Source organism: Glycine soja, chromosome 14 (assembly GCF_004193775.1).
Source record: "Glycine soja cultivar W05 chromosome 14, ASM419377v2, whole genome shotgun sequence".
NCBI lineage: Eukaryota > Viridiplantae > Streptophyta > Magnoliopsida > Fabales > Fabaceae > Glycine > Glycine soja.
Genome location: NC_041015.1, coordinates 43,091,976 through 43,109,817, shown reverse-complemented (window position 1 = coordinate 43,109,817; position 17,842 = coordinate 43,091,976). Strand labels below are relative to the sequence as shown.

The window sequence follows — 17,842 nt, the reverse complement described above, 5'->3', positions numbered from 1 at the left end:
AAAGTTTCAAATTTTGCAACATGCCATTAAAGCTTTTCCATAAACTCTTATTCTCCCACCGTAAAACTCCCAATAAGCTCATTGTCTAGTCACTTGCCACTTTAAATTGAAATACATTAAACATTAACCACCTTGGTTGAGGGAAGGACCTAAAAGCATATGAAAATGAAGGATTAAAGCTAACACCATTGTCCCCAAGCATCGAAGCAAAAATTTAGACCAAAACATTTGAAAAGACATGAAAGAAAGATAAACAGACTGAGAGAGATATATATCATAGGCTTCCTTTCCCTACCTAGTAAGCATAAAAAGAGTTAGGCCTTTTCCTTGTTTCTCCGTTTATTTCAATCATTGAATTTTGGTCCTTTTGCTATCTATATTGTTCTTGTGTTGTTTATTACACGGTGTAATGCTGTTGGATTGTGTCAATGTCCAGACCCTTCAGCTTCACCACAAACTCAACATGTCCCTTAAGTGTGTGAAGCTCACGAAGCCAACAACAGTAAGCGAAAAAGATACAAATTTAATGTATTAGCTCCACTCCAACACTTATCTGAATATAACAAATAATGAAACATTTGTCTAGCTAGTCATTCATATTTTAATAATTGTGAGGTATTGGCTTGTATAAGTAATCTTATTTGTTGATAAGAAAATTGATTGATATTCCAACACATTCATAATTTCTTATGTATGTGCATGTAATATTGTAATATTAACTGTTATTTTTTCATCAATGACTTATATAACTTTATAACTTAGTTTAATTACCTTCTAAAGTGAGTTTCTCATTTTAGATAACCTAGACAAATATTAATATGATAGGAAATGTGGTAGCTTACCTTGAAACTTCAGCTTTCCTCTTGGCCTACTCAACAATCTCAGTGAGTTCTCTATAATTTCTCTTTTCATTGAAGATAGTAGAAGTTTTTGGAGGTTGAAGTCCATGCATGGTCCTTTGAGAAAAAGCCCATTGAGTTTCCCTCTCCTCTTTACCATAGTCTTTATTGGTGGTAAAGGCAGTCTGTCACCAACATTAATTTTCATACAACAGTAACAAATCTGAAACCTATTCATCGAAACTTTGCCATTCTAGAACAAGTAAGAGTGAATAAATCATGCAAATACCTTGCTTTCTAGGAGATTGTTCCAAGCTTTGCCACTCAAGATGTAGTGGATAGTGAACTTCATGAGGTGAAGTGGGAAATATAAGACAATACTGTAAAGCCAAATCACCCCAACAAATTCCTTGGATCTTTGCAAAGCCTCAGTTGGCATACAGTGATATTACTGTAGCAATTTGCATGACCATAAGCTAAAAAATATCACTCCACCCTTCTCTCTTAGTTCTTATAATGAAAATAGTAACATCATAATTTGATCAAATCTCAGTTACATAAATCCAATTCTATCATATATGATGGAATATATTGTCATTCTTACTGGCTGAGCAATAATGAAAGCAACCACTAACGGCAATTGAGGGTGTTCGATGTAGGACCAGCTGTGCAAATGGGTGAAAAGTATCAAAGTCTGACTAACTATACAGACTTGTAGATACAAAGAAGCAGTCATTTCATATAGATTGTCATGATCTAACTCCAAATTTGTCCTTCGGTGATGAACAAGGGAATGTTGTCAGACATTTTGAACCGAAACAAGAACATTAAAATACAATATGGAAGCAATGAAAGGTAAATATTTCTTACAGGGAAGAATGTCGTCTCTTTGATTGCCCAAAAGAATATAACAACCATCAGTGCCAAGTAACCTCCAAGCACAACCCCAGTAGCAAAGATTTCATTTAGTTTCCAGTTATCAGGCATGGGAGATGGCTTAACCATGTCCATTGAAATTGTCATGATTGTTCCTGATAGTATGACAAATGTTGTTTTAGATCATCGTTGTCCCTTTTAGCATATAAAGTGATTTCATGGTATATTTCAAGGAAATAAGAACTTTACCATCATTGAGAATGGCAATAATCAAAATCATGAACGGTGAGAAGTCAAATTTTTAGACCAATGCAATAAACATGAAGCCAAACTACATTCATAAACAAAAAAACCATACTGATCAATATTCATTTCTTGCCATAATGAATTACTTATAATAATGACAACAACACTCTACTTACCACTATACGGATTGTGATAGATATTGCATAGATTTGAACTTGGAAAAACTCCAATGAATCCATCTGCCTTCTTAATCAGCTCTTCTACGGGAAGTGCGACAATACTTGCATCTTTGTGTTGACCCAGCAATGAAGCAGATGGGTACATATTTGTTTCCTTTCCAAGTCTCCTTCCTTTTTCCTTAGTTATGGCAAGTTGATCACCTAGGGAGTAGAACAAAAGTACATGACATTAAATTAGGGATGTTTGACTATGATAATATATGTTATTTTATAACAAATATAGTCTTCCTCTTAGATAAGGGAATGAGGCATATTAGTTACATGTAATCATCTTAACATTCACACCAAGGTTAAGAGCTCGGCGAATTGTTTCATCGACTTGAAGGCAAGATTTGGGTGGAGTGACAAAAGCTTCACTGAATTTCTTTTCATGTTGAAGATGATGCTTCCTACAAATAATACATTCCGAAAAATCACCACAAGGTGGAGAAGATCTTATGTCATGTGGGTATGGAGTACCAGAAAATACATGCATGCCCTAATGATTGCATATTGTACAAAAATCAGTTTGTCGACATGCGCAAATGCCCCATATGTGGTGTATCACGGTACAAAGTGAACGATGAAGAAGGCAGTCAACATGCAACCGCAACCAATGATTGTCCAACAAAGGTGTGATGGTATATTTTGATAATTCCAAGGTTTAAGCGATTGTTTGCTAATGGACATGATGCCAAAAGTCTTACATGGCATGCAGATGGTAGAAAAAGTGATGGATTGCTTCGGCATCTAGCTGATTCACCCCAATGGAAGACCGTTGAACGACTGTTTCTAGATTTTGGGGAGCAGCCTAGAAACTTGAGGCTCAAACTTGCTTTGAATGACATTAATCCTTTTGGTAACTTAAGCACTAACCAAAGTTCATGGCCTATTTTGCTGATGATTTACAATCTCCCTCCTTAGTTGTGCATGAAGAGAAAATACATTATGTTGTGTTTGATGATAGCGGCTCCAAGATAGCCAGGAAATGATATTGATGTTTATCTGACTCCCTTGATTGAAGACTTGAGAAAATTATGGGTAGACGAGGTTGATGTGTATGATGGGAATCTCTAACAGATGTTCAGGTTGCGTACAATGGTATTTTGTACCATTAACAACTTTCTAGAATATGAGAATTTGAGTGGATATAGTGTCAGAGTACATCACGCATGTCCTGTATGTGAGAAAGAAACAAGCTATATCCAATCGAAACATAGAAAGAAGACAATATATACTAGGCATCGAAGATTTCTCAAACATTATCACTCATATCAGCAATTGAAAAAAGCTTTTAATGGAAGCCAGAAGTATGAAAGTGTGCCGAAACCCTTAGCTGGAAACGAAGTTTATGATTGGGTGAAGGACATCCTAACTATTTCTGGGAAGACCCAAAAGAAGGATGCATCTGAGAAGAACATATGGAAGAAAAGGTCCATATTCTTTGATCTTCCATACTGGTTCGATCTTGATGTTAGACATTGTATAGACGTGATGCATGTTGAGGAAAATGTTTGTGATAGTTTAATTAGCACTCTTGTTAACATTAAAGGCAAGACAAAGGATGGTTTGAAGTGTCGTCAAGATTTGGTTGACATGGGTATACGTTAGTAGTTGCATCTGATATCACAAGGTTGGTTAACGTATTTGCCCTCAGGTTGTCACACAATGTCAACAAAGGAGAAAAAAAGTTTTTGTCAGTGTTTGTGGAGTGTGACAGTACCACAAGGATACTCTTCAAATATCAAGAGCCTTGTATCCGTGAATGATCTCAAATTGGTTGGCTTGAAATCTCATGATTGTCACATGTTAATGTAATAACTCTTGCGTGTTGCCATTCAAAGGGTCTTGCCTGACAAAGTTTGGGTTGCCATAACTCGTTTGTGCTTTTTCTTTAATGCTATCTGTCGCAAAGTCATTGACCCTCAAAAGTTAGATGATTTGGAGAAAGAGGTTACCATTATCCTTTGTCAATTAGAGATGTATTTTCCTCCTTCATTTTTTGACATAATGGTTCACCTAATTGTTCATATAGTGAGGGAGATCAGGTTGTGTGGTTCAATTTATTTACGGTGGATGTATCCAGTTGAGTGGTAAACAAAGGTGTTGAAAGGTTATACCAAGAATCAATACCAACCAAAAGCATCCATTGTTGAAAGGTACATTGCTGAAGAATCCATTGAATTTTGTTAAGAGTACATTGAATCAGTGAAAAATGTTGGGCTTCCTTAATCTTGTCATGATGACAGATGCAAAGATAAGGGTACACCAGGTTACAATGTTCTAACCATGACTCGACATGAAATCAATCAAGCACATATATACGTATTGAATAATACACAAGAGGTTGCCCCTTACATCCATACTCACAAAGATTTTTTGATGGTTTCTCACCCAAAAATGAGCATGGTGATGGTTGCAAGAGCATAATAGTTTTCATAAACTGGTTTAAAGAAAAAATCTTTCATGATAACAATGCTTCTAAAAATTTAGATTATTAGCTATTGGACCAAATCTTAATGTCCCCACTTAGAAGGGATGTGATATCAATAACTATTCCTTCTACACAAAGTCATAAGATGATAAAAGTAGCCTACAGAACAATGGGGTGAGCCTTGAGGAAGATTTTGATCACTTTTGTAGGGCATCATATAACAACCTGATTTGAGCGTTCATGACTTACTTTGGAGTGATTGAAGAAATCTGGGAGCTTGATTATAGTGAATTCAGAGTGCCTGTTTTTAAGTGTAACTGGCTTAATGGAAATATAGGTGTGAATGTAGATGAAATGGGATTTACTTTGGTAGATCTTCAAAAGGTGGGTTACAAGGACAAGCAATTCATCATGGTAGAACAAGCATCACAAGTGTTTTACGCCCAAGATCTACGTGACTCAAGATGGTTAGTGGTTCTACAAGGAAGAACAAATAGTTTTAGTCTCCAAAATCATGATTCAACACTTGATATTTGTGAGACACCTTCTTTCTCGAGACAAATGCCTTCCATAATTAAAGAACAAGTAATGGATGATGTACTTGTAGATTGTACTGATCATGATGAAGGTTTATGGGAGAACATTTCAACATAATTGCATTATATGAAAGTAGTGTTTATGATATTACATTATTTGTATTCAATTTTTTATGTGTATATTGAGACCTTATTACTTTTGTAACTTTGTAATTGATGTTAATTTTAATTTTTTTTATTTGGACAGAGTGATGGAAACACCCCCAAGGTCTCCTCCCTAGTCATCAGATCCTTTGGAGTCTATGTCTAGGAGGAGTAGACAATCCACCTAATTGAGAAGCTTGATTGTAAGGAACTTGGATCAACCTAGGCCTATAGATAATGTCAATCTTGCCACTGGAAGAGGATTCGGCCCACATAAAGAGAAGTTTCACAACTATTTGGGGGTTGTGGCTCGAGAAAATGAAAGAAGAGTTAAAGAAGCAAATCAAAATGGAGTTATCCCAAAAGGAATCACAATAGCCACCTATGATTGAGGAGGATATACAAGTATTAGTTGCTCGTGTGAGCACAAATGGGAGCTGTGCTGAACAAAGGGGAGGATATACAAGTATTATTGCCAATCCATCAGGGGAAGAGCATGTCACTAATGTTAGGCCAATAATGGGGTTGCATGTTGAACATGATCATTCTACTCTAGTGGCATTGGGAAAAAAGTATAAAAGGGCGCCCACCATACACAACGTCCTTTATGCAGATGATGTGGTAAGAGTGAGTGTTGAAAAAGTTTATAATGGTGACACTTAATTCCTTTTTCCCACGTCAGAGGTTCAATATGTCATGCAGACCCTTCACACTTTCATTGCATTGCTGAGACATCTAGTCAAACTTGTTTCACATGAGGTATTTATTTATGGTAACAACAATTTAGACATTGTAATAATGTTAATATCTTGTGATGAACATTAGTTTAATTATTATGTTTGTTAACTAAATGTGATTCACAGATTCGTCTAAAGAAACATGATGAACCTATTCATAGGTTGACTATTGTTAGTGGAACTGATCCCTTACTTGATTTGATTCAAAATATGTCTGATCTTTATGAGAAGCCTCTTGAAATGTTGTGGAATGGAACTCAATTTGGGATTCCAGATGTACAAACATCCTTTTTTATTATATACTCTGATGTAAATGAAATAATATTAGGTGACAAATGTTTGAACATATCTATACTACAGTTGTGGATGATGTAAGCAAATTCTATTTCAAAGTGTACTTTCATTAACTAATAATTTATATTCCTTATGATATATGTCATTAACAATTTTCATTTGTAATCTTAAAAATAGCTTTATGAAGGAGTCGAGTTCTAGGTTGGGTTGTGGTCAGCTGTATGGATTCCTTAAGCCTCAATCCATACATAATGCAAAGGATAGATGTGATGAAGCCCAAAATTACATTGAAACATGGGTCAAGGAATCACAGAGAGAGGTCTACCTAGGGCCTTACTTGAATCAGTAAGTAAACTTTCACAAAAGTATTAAATGAAAGTTTGGTTCGGTAACCAACTAATATTTGTTGGAATTTATGGGCCATTGACAGCTTGTTGTTGTGTGTCCTAGGAACGATGTTATTGTCTGGTTCTGTTCATTGTGTAAGAAGCCTGATATTAACATAAAAATTGTAATTAACAAGTTAAGTTTTAAATTATAACTCATCCACTTTATAAACTAGTCTTCAATTCAATGCCATTTTGGCTACGTTCTCTGGTATGACATGAGTATTTTGGCCTACTGACTTGAGACTTTATGGATGCCATTCACAGGGAGTAATGGAGGCAATTTGGATAAGTTGTGCTAGATATCCCACTAGAAAGAACTTTGATGAATTTGTTCAGTGGTTTACTATTCTAGAACCTAATGTTGTAAAAGCATGGTATTTCCATCCTTTTCAATATTTATTTTTCCTTTCCCAGTCATCTAGATGAATCTAATCTGATTGTGGAATATTTGAAACCAGATAATAATAACCATATATTCGCAGCCCCAATGAGATGATTGCTAGCAAGAGGCTTCTAGATAGAGCAAACTTTAAAGATTATCAGGTGCCAATTTATCTAACTGGAATTTCTATTAATCTCACTTGTAACATTTACGTTGCTTGTTGTTTACATGAATAGTAGATAATGCTAGTTTATTTCTAACATGTTACAATACCATGGGGTTTGAATAAAATGTTATTTAAAAAAAATCATTTTCCATTGGTTTAAGGAACACCAAAGAAAAGGAAAGGAAAGTTCCAACTAGTTACTAACAAAGTTAACTGCTATCGCATTCATGTGTTTGTGTGGTTGTTGGATATAAGATCTTAGCATAAAAGGAAAGGAAAACACTCTTGCTGAATTATTCCCATTTTAGATTGGAAAGAAAAAGTGTTTTTGAGAGTTGGTCAACTAGTAGAATTAGATGCATGTGGTGGTGAGTTCTTGGGAAGATCTGCAAGCATTATTCAGAGAAAAGTCCACATATTTATTTGTCGAAAACACTAATTTATAGCAGTTGTCTGCCATACAATTTCAAAAGGTTGCTAGAGGTATCAATTATGTGAACCCTCTAGGGATGTTTATGGTTGTTTGCCATATAATCAATGAATGACTGAATTTTGATTGTACATGTCTATGCTATGAATTTAACATAGGACAAGTTACACGAAATCAGTACGAATGCATAAGGAGGGAAACTGCTTCTTTGATAATTCAGAAAGACTTCCGCATGCATATTTTTGGAAATGTTTACAAAACTATCTATGCCTCAGCTATTTATATTCAAACTGGTATACGAGGGATGACTGCTAGAAATGACCTTAGATTCAGGAAAGTGACTACAACTGCAATTGTTATTCAGGTAGGATAGAGCATCATTTTCTTCTTAGTTTAAGAGGACTACTCTCTGAAAGTTTTCTCCTTAAATTTACCTATTTATATTATATATGTGCCGCATTACCTTTGTTTTCTTTTTTATCAATGGGATTAAGATTGCATAGTTTTTACCTTCTAGTAACACCATAATGGAAGGAACTTTTTGTTTACTGGACTCCCCATTGTGTATTGCTTTGCTTATTTTGGAATTTACTTTCTTTGTTAACTAGATGTCTCTGCAAAAATTTGATTCTTGTACTTACCCTTTCTTTCAATGTAACATGTTTTTAATATTTTATAAATGACCGAACAAGCCTAAGGTTAAAAAATAAAAAATGTTGGGCAATGTTTTTGTCTCTGTAATAATAATAATAATATATTCATATTATATGATATTTGGTGCATTATACACAAAACATAATTAAATTAATGTGTTTTTTTTTGTTATCATAGGGTTACTACAGAGGTTATTCAGCTCATACTTATTTCCAAAGACTAACGAAATCAACAATTGTTGCACAGTGTTTCTAGAGGACAACATTGGCATGTAGAGAACTTTGAAAGCTTAAAATGGTGTTCCCTCTTCCCTCTTGTTAAGAGAACAATGGCTTTTGAAATAGACTCACATGACATTAACATACTTATTTTTAAGCTAGATAATATGTGTTGTATACGATCTATTAGGCTATTTTTGTATAGGAATAAGACAATATGTGTTGTATACTTCCTCTTAGGCTATTTTTGTATAGAAAATGACATTAATATATTTACTTTTTAATTTTTAAATGGGTTTTTTTCGCTTAATTATCAATTGTATGAATTAAGTGCAACGAAAAAAAAACAACATCGGTTATTCCACAAAAATCGTCTTAGAAGGGAGCATCTTCTAAGATGATTATCGCAAAAGACCGACGTAAAAATGCAAGTATTCAAAGAAAATTGAGACCTCAAAACCGTCTTTTGACGCTGCCACATTCTAAGATGTTTTCTTGCGATCAAAATCGTCTTAGAATGTGCCATATTCTAAGACAGTTTTTGAGGTCTCAATCGTCTTAGAATCTGACACATTCTAAGATGGTTTTGACCTCGAAACCATCCTAGTATGTGGCATATTCTAAGACGGTTTTGAGCACAAAAACCATCTTAGAATGTGGTGGCTTCAAAGATGGTTTCCAAGTGACTACTGTCTTAGAATGTCTCACATTCTAAGACGGTTGAAGAACCATCGTCGTAAATGGAGGAGTATCCACAATGTTGCATACGACAACAACTAAAAATCGTCCTTGAAGGCATAAAAGAACCATCATAGTAAGGATTTTTCCTAGTAGTGTTGATAAAATAGGTAATGAAAGTAATTTTAAAGCATCTCAATTTTGACATACATAGTGCAAAAATTTTCTTGTGGGGATGAATAAATGGAATGATACATAGGGCGAAAGTAAAGCATGGATTTATACAAAAACATAATTGAATTTAAAAAAACTTGTGAGGATTATTAGCTTGAATCCGCATGATTGCTTTAATAGTAATGGAGCATAGATTGCACACTTATGCATGTTTACCAAATTCATTTATCTAATTGGTGACCACCCTTAGAATACTTTATCATTTATAAAAAAGGAAATCAATCGTAAGAAATTCATATACAAATACTTAATTTTAATTAAAAAATTACAATCTCAATAAACAAACAAAACCACTAAGCATGAACCAACCTTCTACTAAAACATCAGTAAATCAACCGAAACTAACTTAGAAATTACCATCCCAAATGGGATCTAACCTACTAAATTGTAGGTTAACTCCAGTCAACCTCAATGAACATTATTGAGTTCTTTACATATACACATTGTTCACAAGCCAACACACACCTTTGGAAAAACACTAAACTTATTGAAAAAACCATATACAACTATACAGAACAAAAAAGTTTCAAAAAAGTGGTCACTACCTAGCTATTCCTATACAAAACAGAAACCGCTATCATTCAACATACAGGGTCCTTATCATCACTCATCTTCACCAGCTGAATATATAACGTTGGACGGTGGCGAAGAAAGTGCATACATACTCATAGTAGTGCCAACCATTGTCTCACCTACATTCCACACGTCTAACCTAGGTTGCACTATGAAGAGATAACTTACCAGCTAGATAGCCAATAGGAAATTAAAGGCCTTTTTGTTTGCAGCTAGCTAGTTGTTGATATCACTATTGAAATAAGATTTCTTTTATAAGATTTCTTATCTACTGACACTACTAAAAGAATAATGATTTAACATCGATGCATCTACGTCAGTTGTCAAAAAACCGATGTAGAAAACTAGGCGGTGACATTTTTGAAATTAATTCCAACATTTTTAAGACGGTTTTCATAATTGTTTTTGAATGTAGGCGTTAATGACAGTCTTTATAAATCCGGCTTTGATTTCAAGGTTATGAAGGAGGTTTTTGAAAAATCGCCTTTGATTTGAATGTTATGAAGGCGGTTTTTTGTAAAAATTGTCTTTGAATTCTACAAAAGTTTTATTTCACCTCTCGCACCCTCATTGTCGTATACCCTTTACTCGATCTGCCGTGTGACCTTCACTACTCTGCCGTGACCTTCGTAGTTTGCCACAACCTCCATCATGTCGTTTCATCTGCTTCTTTACTCTGGCCTATCTCACTCTCGTCCCACCGTGAGCTTCCCTCTATTGCTGGAAAACTTTGTTGTGCAGTAAGTAGCAACTTCATGGTCCTTGAATACAATTTCTTTCTTGTTCTTGGTCGGTCATTTGTTATAGTTTTCATTTATATGTGCCTGGTGTTGGCAACATGGTTAATTTTATTGACATTTCCAATTTGTGTTTGTTTAAACCCTAGATAGTCTAAGTTATAAGTACAAATCCATTTTGCAGGCGCAAGTTGGAACCAGCTGGGGAAGTGGAGTCTTGCAAGCGTTGTAATTGTAAGAAATCAAAATGTTTGAAGCTGTAAGTTGAAAGAAACACTCCCATTTTCTTTTGGGTTGGAATACTATCATATGTTGCAACGACCTTTCATTTTTAGTTTTTTTACTAAACTGTTTTATTGTGTTTATGATTTTTTTCTTTTGGAAAACAAGGAGTTTACCGTATCTACTTTTCTTCATGAAGTTATGAATTCTGGTTGTTCTACTTTGCTTGCTACTGCTATTACTTAGTATTATATTTAGCTTCTGCTATACTAGTTGTGGAGTAAGTAGTTTGAGTCCTTTTTCATATCCTTAATTATAATTTATGAATGGTATTAGAAAAAGTTCTATGTATAGTAGTTGCATGTTTATTGTTCATTCAGATTTTGGTTCATTATGGTATGAAAAGTAATATAAAAGGAAGAAATTAATCAATTAATAGAGAAGGAGGGCTCACGAGGAGCGAGAGGAATCATAGGTAGTTCTTGCCTCTCTAAAGGTATTAATTTTAACTATTGATGGGAGATATTCTTGCAGCACATCAAAACAAATGCCCTTTTTAAGTAGAACCATAGAAAGTTAGCATTTTAAAAATATAATGTTTTCACACACATTACAGAATTGCAAGAGATTAGGATACAAGTTTTTTGATGCATAGCTCAAATATTACATCATTTCATTTACTTTATTGTTGTCAAATAGGACAAAAGAATACGAATACGAATTGGATGCTCAGAGAATTTACTTACAGTGGGTTGTTAGACCTAGTGTTAACAATGATATCAGAGGTTATTTTTCAATTTTTAGTTTGTTTGGGTTTTTATGGAATAGAATCGGTACCAAAGTCAAGTAGAAATCCCTTTTGCCCTCTCTCCAACCACTTTCCATGAATGTCTCTATGAGGAAGTAATTAGAAGAACAAGAAAAAAACATTATTTTTTCTCAATTGCAATTATTACTGATACAACCTGAAGAAATAAAAGAAAAGAAAAGCATGCGGTATTAATAATACAACCTGAAGAGACAAGACAAAATAATAGGAGGAAGGGAAATTTTATCCTACAACACAATCCAATAAAGGAAGGTAAAAAAAAGTGAGTAGGGTGCCAAAAAAAAAAAACCAAAAGCACTCTGGTTAACTTAACTAAACTTGAGTATGTTTGGTAGTTGGAATGATCAGTGGATCTGTTTCAATTGAAGATATCTTGGTAAGCTCATTACCACCACCACCACTAGTAATAACTATCACTTCAAGACAAACATGTGCATTCTTGTTCATGTTAGCTTCTTTCTTGGTGAGTGTAGGTAACAATTTAGAGTTACAATTAGGAGAAGTAGAACAAGAAGTCGTAGCAATAGTTGTAGTCGTAGCAAGTGATGTGAGTTGTAATTGATTATCTCTGCCAATTGCTATGACTATTATCTTGATAGCATGTGCATCTCTGGTCTAACATTTCTGCCTCATTTATTGGACTCACGAATTCCACTACCCTTTTATCGAAAGGATATGCAAGAAATTGTGCTTATCGTAATATTAGTATTAGCATGCTTGTGCCCCCATCCAAAATCCAGGCCATCAATGCAGGAAATAACTAATGAGCTTTTAGTTTCCATGCCACCACTCATTTGGCATTTTGATTGCATTTCCATCCACCAACTAATGAAGCAAAAAATATACATAATTGGTATAAGCTAGGATAGCAGTGATGATAATTTATGTGATTGTATTCTATGACATATGAGTGTTATCTTTTTTTTTTCTTCAACTTATAAGAACATTTCTTTCCCTTTTTATTGTTTATTATCAAAAGTTTAGAGTTGAGGGAAAGTTGCCCCATTATAAAGTTAAGAGAACAATAATCTTAACGAGAGTAAGCAATTGATAATAGATTACACATCAATGAGGAATACATGATTTGGATTTAAATTATATAGTTGTCATGAGAAAATAATCAAAGAATATTCAAATATAAATTATTATTAATGGGAAAATGGTTGACTTTTGTAATAATTGTTTAAGTATTGACTAAAGACACAACACCTAGCTTATCTCTAAGCATATGTTCTTTGGAAGCTTTGTCAAATGCTTTAACTAGTTGTTGTTCAGATTTGCAGTAGGCCAAACTTATCTTTCCTTTATTCACTTAATCTCTCAAAAAATGAAATTGTGTCTCAATGTGCTTACTCCTTCCATACGCCATAGGATTCTTTTCTAAATTTATAGATGACTCAAATGTAAATCATCAATTGCATTTAGCCATCATTCTTCAAGTGTATCTCCTCTAATAGTGCTTCAAGCCACAATTCTTGACAAGCTCCATAAGAGTTCGCAATGAACTATGCTTCATAGGACAAGAGTGAAACAATGACGCCAAAGCCTTACCTAACATAAAAACATATCATGTTGTGCTCTTTCTATCTTTTTTTTTTTTATCTCCAAACTAATCAAAATCAAATACCCTCTAATTTTTCTTTTTGCATCATCTGAATTGTTTGGCAGAGATAACAGTCGTAACAAGAACTCGTAGTAATAGTTATAGTCATAGCAATTGGCAGCATCAGTGATGTGAGTTCTCAAATCTCATGGTCATTGGTGAAGAATCTCCCCAATTGGTGCCTCATCAAGGTGGTGAATAGCATTGCTACAAGGCTTAAAGCCACAACACAAAAGAGGATTTTTAATTTTTGGAATGAAAAAATATATCAGACAACAAATGCATTGGAGTATCTAGATTCAGGAAACAAAAAATTAGGTGCAACATTAGTTGCAAGTCTACTTCAACTCTTAGTGCCGATGTGCCATTATGAGATATTATGCATTTTTGCATAAATAGATTAGTTGTTACCCTTTGTCTAATAGACCTGTTCACCTCACTTAGCAAGTATGGTTCTACACTAGTGGCATAAATTGGTAAGCAAATGGTGGTATTGAAAGAAGATGTCAAAGGAAAGCAAAATTGTCTCATACCTTAGAGTTGAAGATCAAAAAGCTAATCCAGCATGAGTTAGGTCTGTAAAGGAAACTGTGGCGTCCCTAAATTAATGACTGGTTTAATAGAAATAATTTAAATAACAAAAACCATGGTAAATTTTTTTTTTTTTCTTTTTCGTTTCTTTCTCTTTTCACCATAACTAGGTTTAGAAGGAAAATCCTCACTATAAAGTCCTGAATGGCCAGTTCACAACTCTATTCGGAGTCATTTCTTTCTTATCGCTCATAATTCTCTAAATTATTTTGCTGTTTCAAAAGGAAGAATGTACCAGCCATTACTTTAGGTCGTCACGTGAAAATAAAAGAATAAAATACGGTCGATAAACGCTTTTACCAATAAAGTTGCTAACGCTTTCTTTTCAAATAACAAGATCGATCGTAAATGCATTCATCATTTAAAGCTGTCCAAAATATGGGAGTTTTACAAAATACAGTGTCATCCAGAGCAAAGGTATCCATAGTGGTGGCTTCAGCCACAAGTGTACAATAATCAAATTCCTATACATCAAGTCTACCCATACAAAACAAAAGAGTAAACCTAACAGTCAGTCCTAGATACACCCACCCTCAAAATACACAAAACTAATCCAAGGAGCTGTCCACTCCACCGTGCGCTGAAGCGTCTGTGCAGGTTCATCTGGATGCACCAAAGAAGTAGCCGTGAGTCGAATGGTGCCCCGAAATCGGCACCTCGTGTTGCCTTCGAGGGTCTCCCAAGCTCCCTCTAGGCACTCCATCTCTATTCGATCACGGGTTAGCTGCGCCGCCATCACGATCTACAAGAAAGAAGAGAAAGGGGTAGACTCTTTCACAAGAATCTAACTGCGCTACACACAATTTGTCTCATAACCACTACATGCAAATAAAATGGGTATTTTAAGGCTTTCCATCTCTGGTAATCGATTACACAGCCTTGGTAATCGATTACCAGAGGCTAAACTTGAATTACACAGCCTCAGGACATGAAATATGCAATAATGCACTGTGTAATCGATTACACATGCCTGGTAATCGATTACCAGTGCCCCATTCCTCTGTGTAATCGATTACACAGGCTGGTAATCGATTACTAGAGGCTTCTATCATCTCCCAGATCCCTTTTTAAGCCTGGTAATCGATTACACCCCTTGGTAATCGATTACCAGAGGCTTCCTTAGCTTCCTGACCTCGTTTTCAAGCCTGGTAATCGATTACACCCCGTGGTAATCGATTACCAGAGACCATCTTAGCCTCCTGTCTTCAATTTTAAGCCTTGTAATCGATTACCCACCCTTGGTAATCGATTACCAGAGGCCACAATCCACATATTACACAAAATTCACAGCTGGCCAGCCACCACAAGCCTCCTTGCTTTGTGGTCTTGTTTTCCTTTTATCTGTTGACTGCCAGGAGCTCGCCTGCTTAGGTACATCACAGGTTCTCACTGACCGACTATGCCCGGGTTGGGTCGGGATTGGTCAAGCTTGGTTTTGGGCAATAGCACCCCACCTGACGTCCCCAAGGTCTCCTGACCCCCGTGACATATCTCCAGGTACCACTCTGTGGTCAACAATAAAAGCAGGAAGTTTCACCCTTCAACACTTCCTCATCTCAAACTTGTAGGATTATGGGGTACCCATCACATGTGGTACTAGGTGGCGGTCGGGCGATGGTGCACAACAAGTTTTCCACATCCACAATGCGCGCATAAACCCACCATCCCCTGTTGCCCACCTCCAACTGAGCTCACGTACTCCCACGTAGCCCATATCCTCGTTTCTCTCAACACCGGGTCCCCATCAATCCTCCCAAGCTTCCACAACATCCAAGCAAAACAACATTCAAACAACACAAGCTATCACAGCCAAGCAAAACAGAGCAAAGGCAGAAAACTCTGCTCAACACATCAACCAAAATCACAGCTTTTCTCACTTAAAGACCACAGTAACAATTCCTTCGATCCAATTCGTTAACCGTTGGATCGACTCCAAAAGTTTACTGGAAGTCTATAGTGCATAAGCCTACATTTTGACCGTTGGGATCTACTAGCAAACATCCAGAACTCATTCTGCACTAGACTTTCCACAGCCAACCACACACAAGCATTTTTCTGCACCAAGCTAAAATCCTGCTGCACCTATTTTGACAGCAAAATTCTGCATAAGTGCAGATTTCGAAAATCACACTTCCCTTCATCCAATCTTGCTCAAATCAAATCCTACAAGTCCCAAATCAGGTATCAAACATGTCTAAACCAAAGCCAAGCTTCAAACCACAGCAACACAAAATCTAGGTGTCCAAAACCCCTCAATTCAATGGGTCTTCTAGGTTTGAAAAGTGAAATTTAGAATGAGGTAACTATGAAGCAAACTCTCACCTCACACCAGTCCATAACATCAATCTAAACTTGCCCAAACTGGATTTACACCTAAAATTCCACCGAATCAAAATTTGACTCTTCAACACCCAATTTTGCCCTAGAAATGGCTCTTGGTTCACTTTGGTCATTTGTTTTTCTCTCTAGCACAGTCCAAGCTTTCTCATAAGTCCTAAATGACATTTCAAGCTAGTGTTAACTCACTTTAACCTCCATTTACCACAGAATTCAGACTTAGCCTTCTAACCCTCAAAGTCTCACTCTTTTTCCACTCATAACATCACATTCTCACTTTCTAACCCTAGGTTAGTTCTACCCTTCGTCTCTAACAGATTTCCATCAGCAATTTCAGCATATAAACATCACAAACATCATCACAAAAACCCTAAAACAGAATGGGTATGTTTAACTCATTCCAACATGGCAATTTCAACAAGTTCTCAACAAGTTCCTTCACAAATAAACATCACACAGCAGAAAACTAACAAAACTACCCATCATATCTCCCAAAACCCCATACCCACGAAATTTAAGAGAGAAAGAAGTCCACCCAAACCTGGATTTTCGAAGTCCCACTCGTAGCCACGCACTTCACGACCCCGAAAATGCCCTCCTTTCGCGATTTGGAGCATAAATGATGGCCAAAGGTTGAAGCTTTGTGTGGAGCTTCAATGGTGAATGAGGGAGGAAGAAAAAGCAATGTGAGGGAGAGGGAGAGAGAGCTGTCTGAAAAAGTGTGGCTGAGTGAAGAGAGAGAAAAGCTTTTTGGTTTTAAATAAAAGGTTTTTTCTCTTTTTCTATTATTTTATTCAAGCTCTGCCACATGTCCCTATTTGATTGGAGCAAAAAGGGTCCACTTCTCTTTTTGACTGTGACCCATACTCAGTCACAAAAGTGAGGAAAAAATTTGACCTTTGAAACGCTAAAATCCTGCCTCGGTTTGCGTGTCGTTTCTCTGATTCCAGTTTCTCGCGTTTCTCTGCGTCCGTCGGGGCCAGTTTTCGAAAGCAAGCAATATATATATCAAAACGCTCAGAATAAAACCCCGAGCGTGGTTCAGAGGTTGGTTTCGTTAAATTTTAAGTCGCACGCAAAATGATGATTTTTAAACTAATTAATTAGGAATTAACCCATAACCTCCCAGTTATGGATTTCTCTTCCTTAATTAGTCTAACCCGCGTATCTTGCCTCTACTATTCCTACCCTTACCAAGAACATATAGGCATAGACACTGAATAATACTTATATATATAATCATTCAAAATACATCGTCTTCAAAAATTCCGGGTAGAAATTTCCAGGATGTTACAGAAACAAACTTAAAAAATAAAATACATATAACGTTATAATTATATGCAATCAACTTATGCTTATGATAATTTCTAAGAAGTTCAAATAATAATCGACACAAAACTCTCCACCAAAATAAAAGTTAATTCTCCTGCATTTCGTTCATGCTTCTAGTTTGTTTCTGGAAGTATCACCCTATA

General features: G+C 35.8%; 1 pseudogene; it reads right to left on the bottom strand.

The window, feature by feature from the left end:
• Positions 1 to 339: 339 nt before the first annotated feature.
• Positions 340 to 2,200, bottom strand: LOC114384086 (annotated as a pseudogene).
• Between the last annotated feature and the right edge of the window lie 15,642 nt (positions 2,201 to 17,842).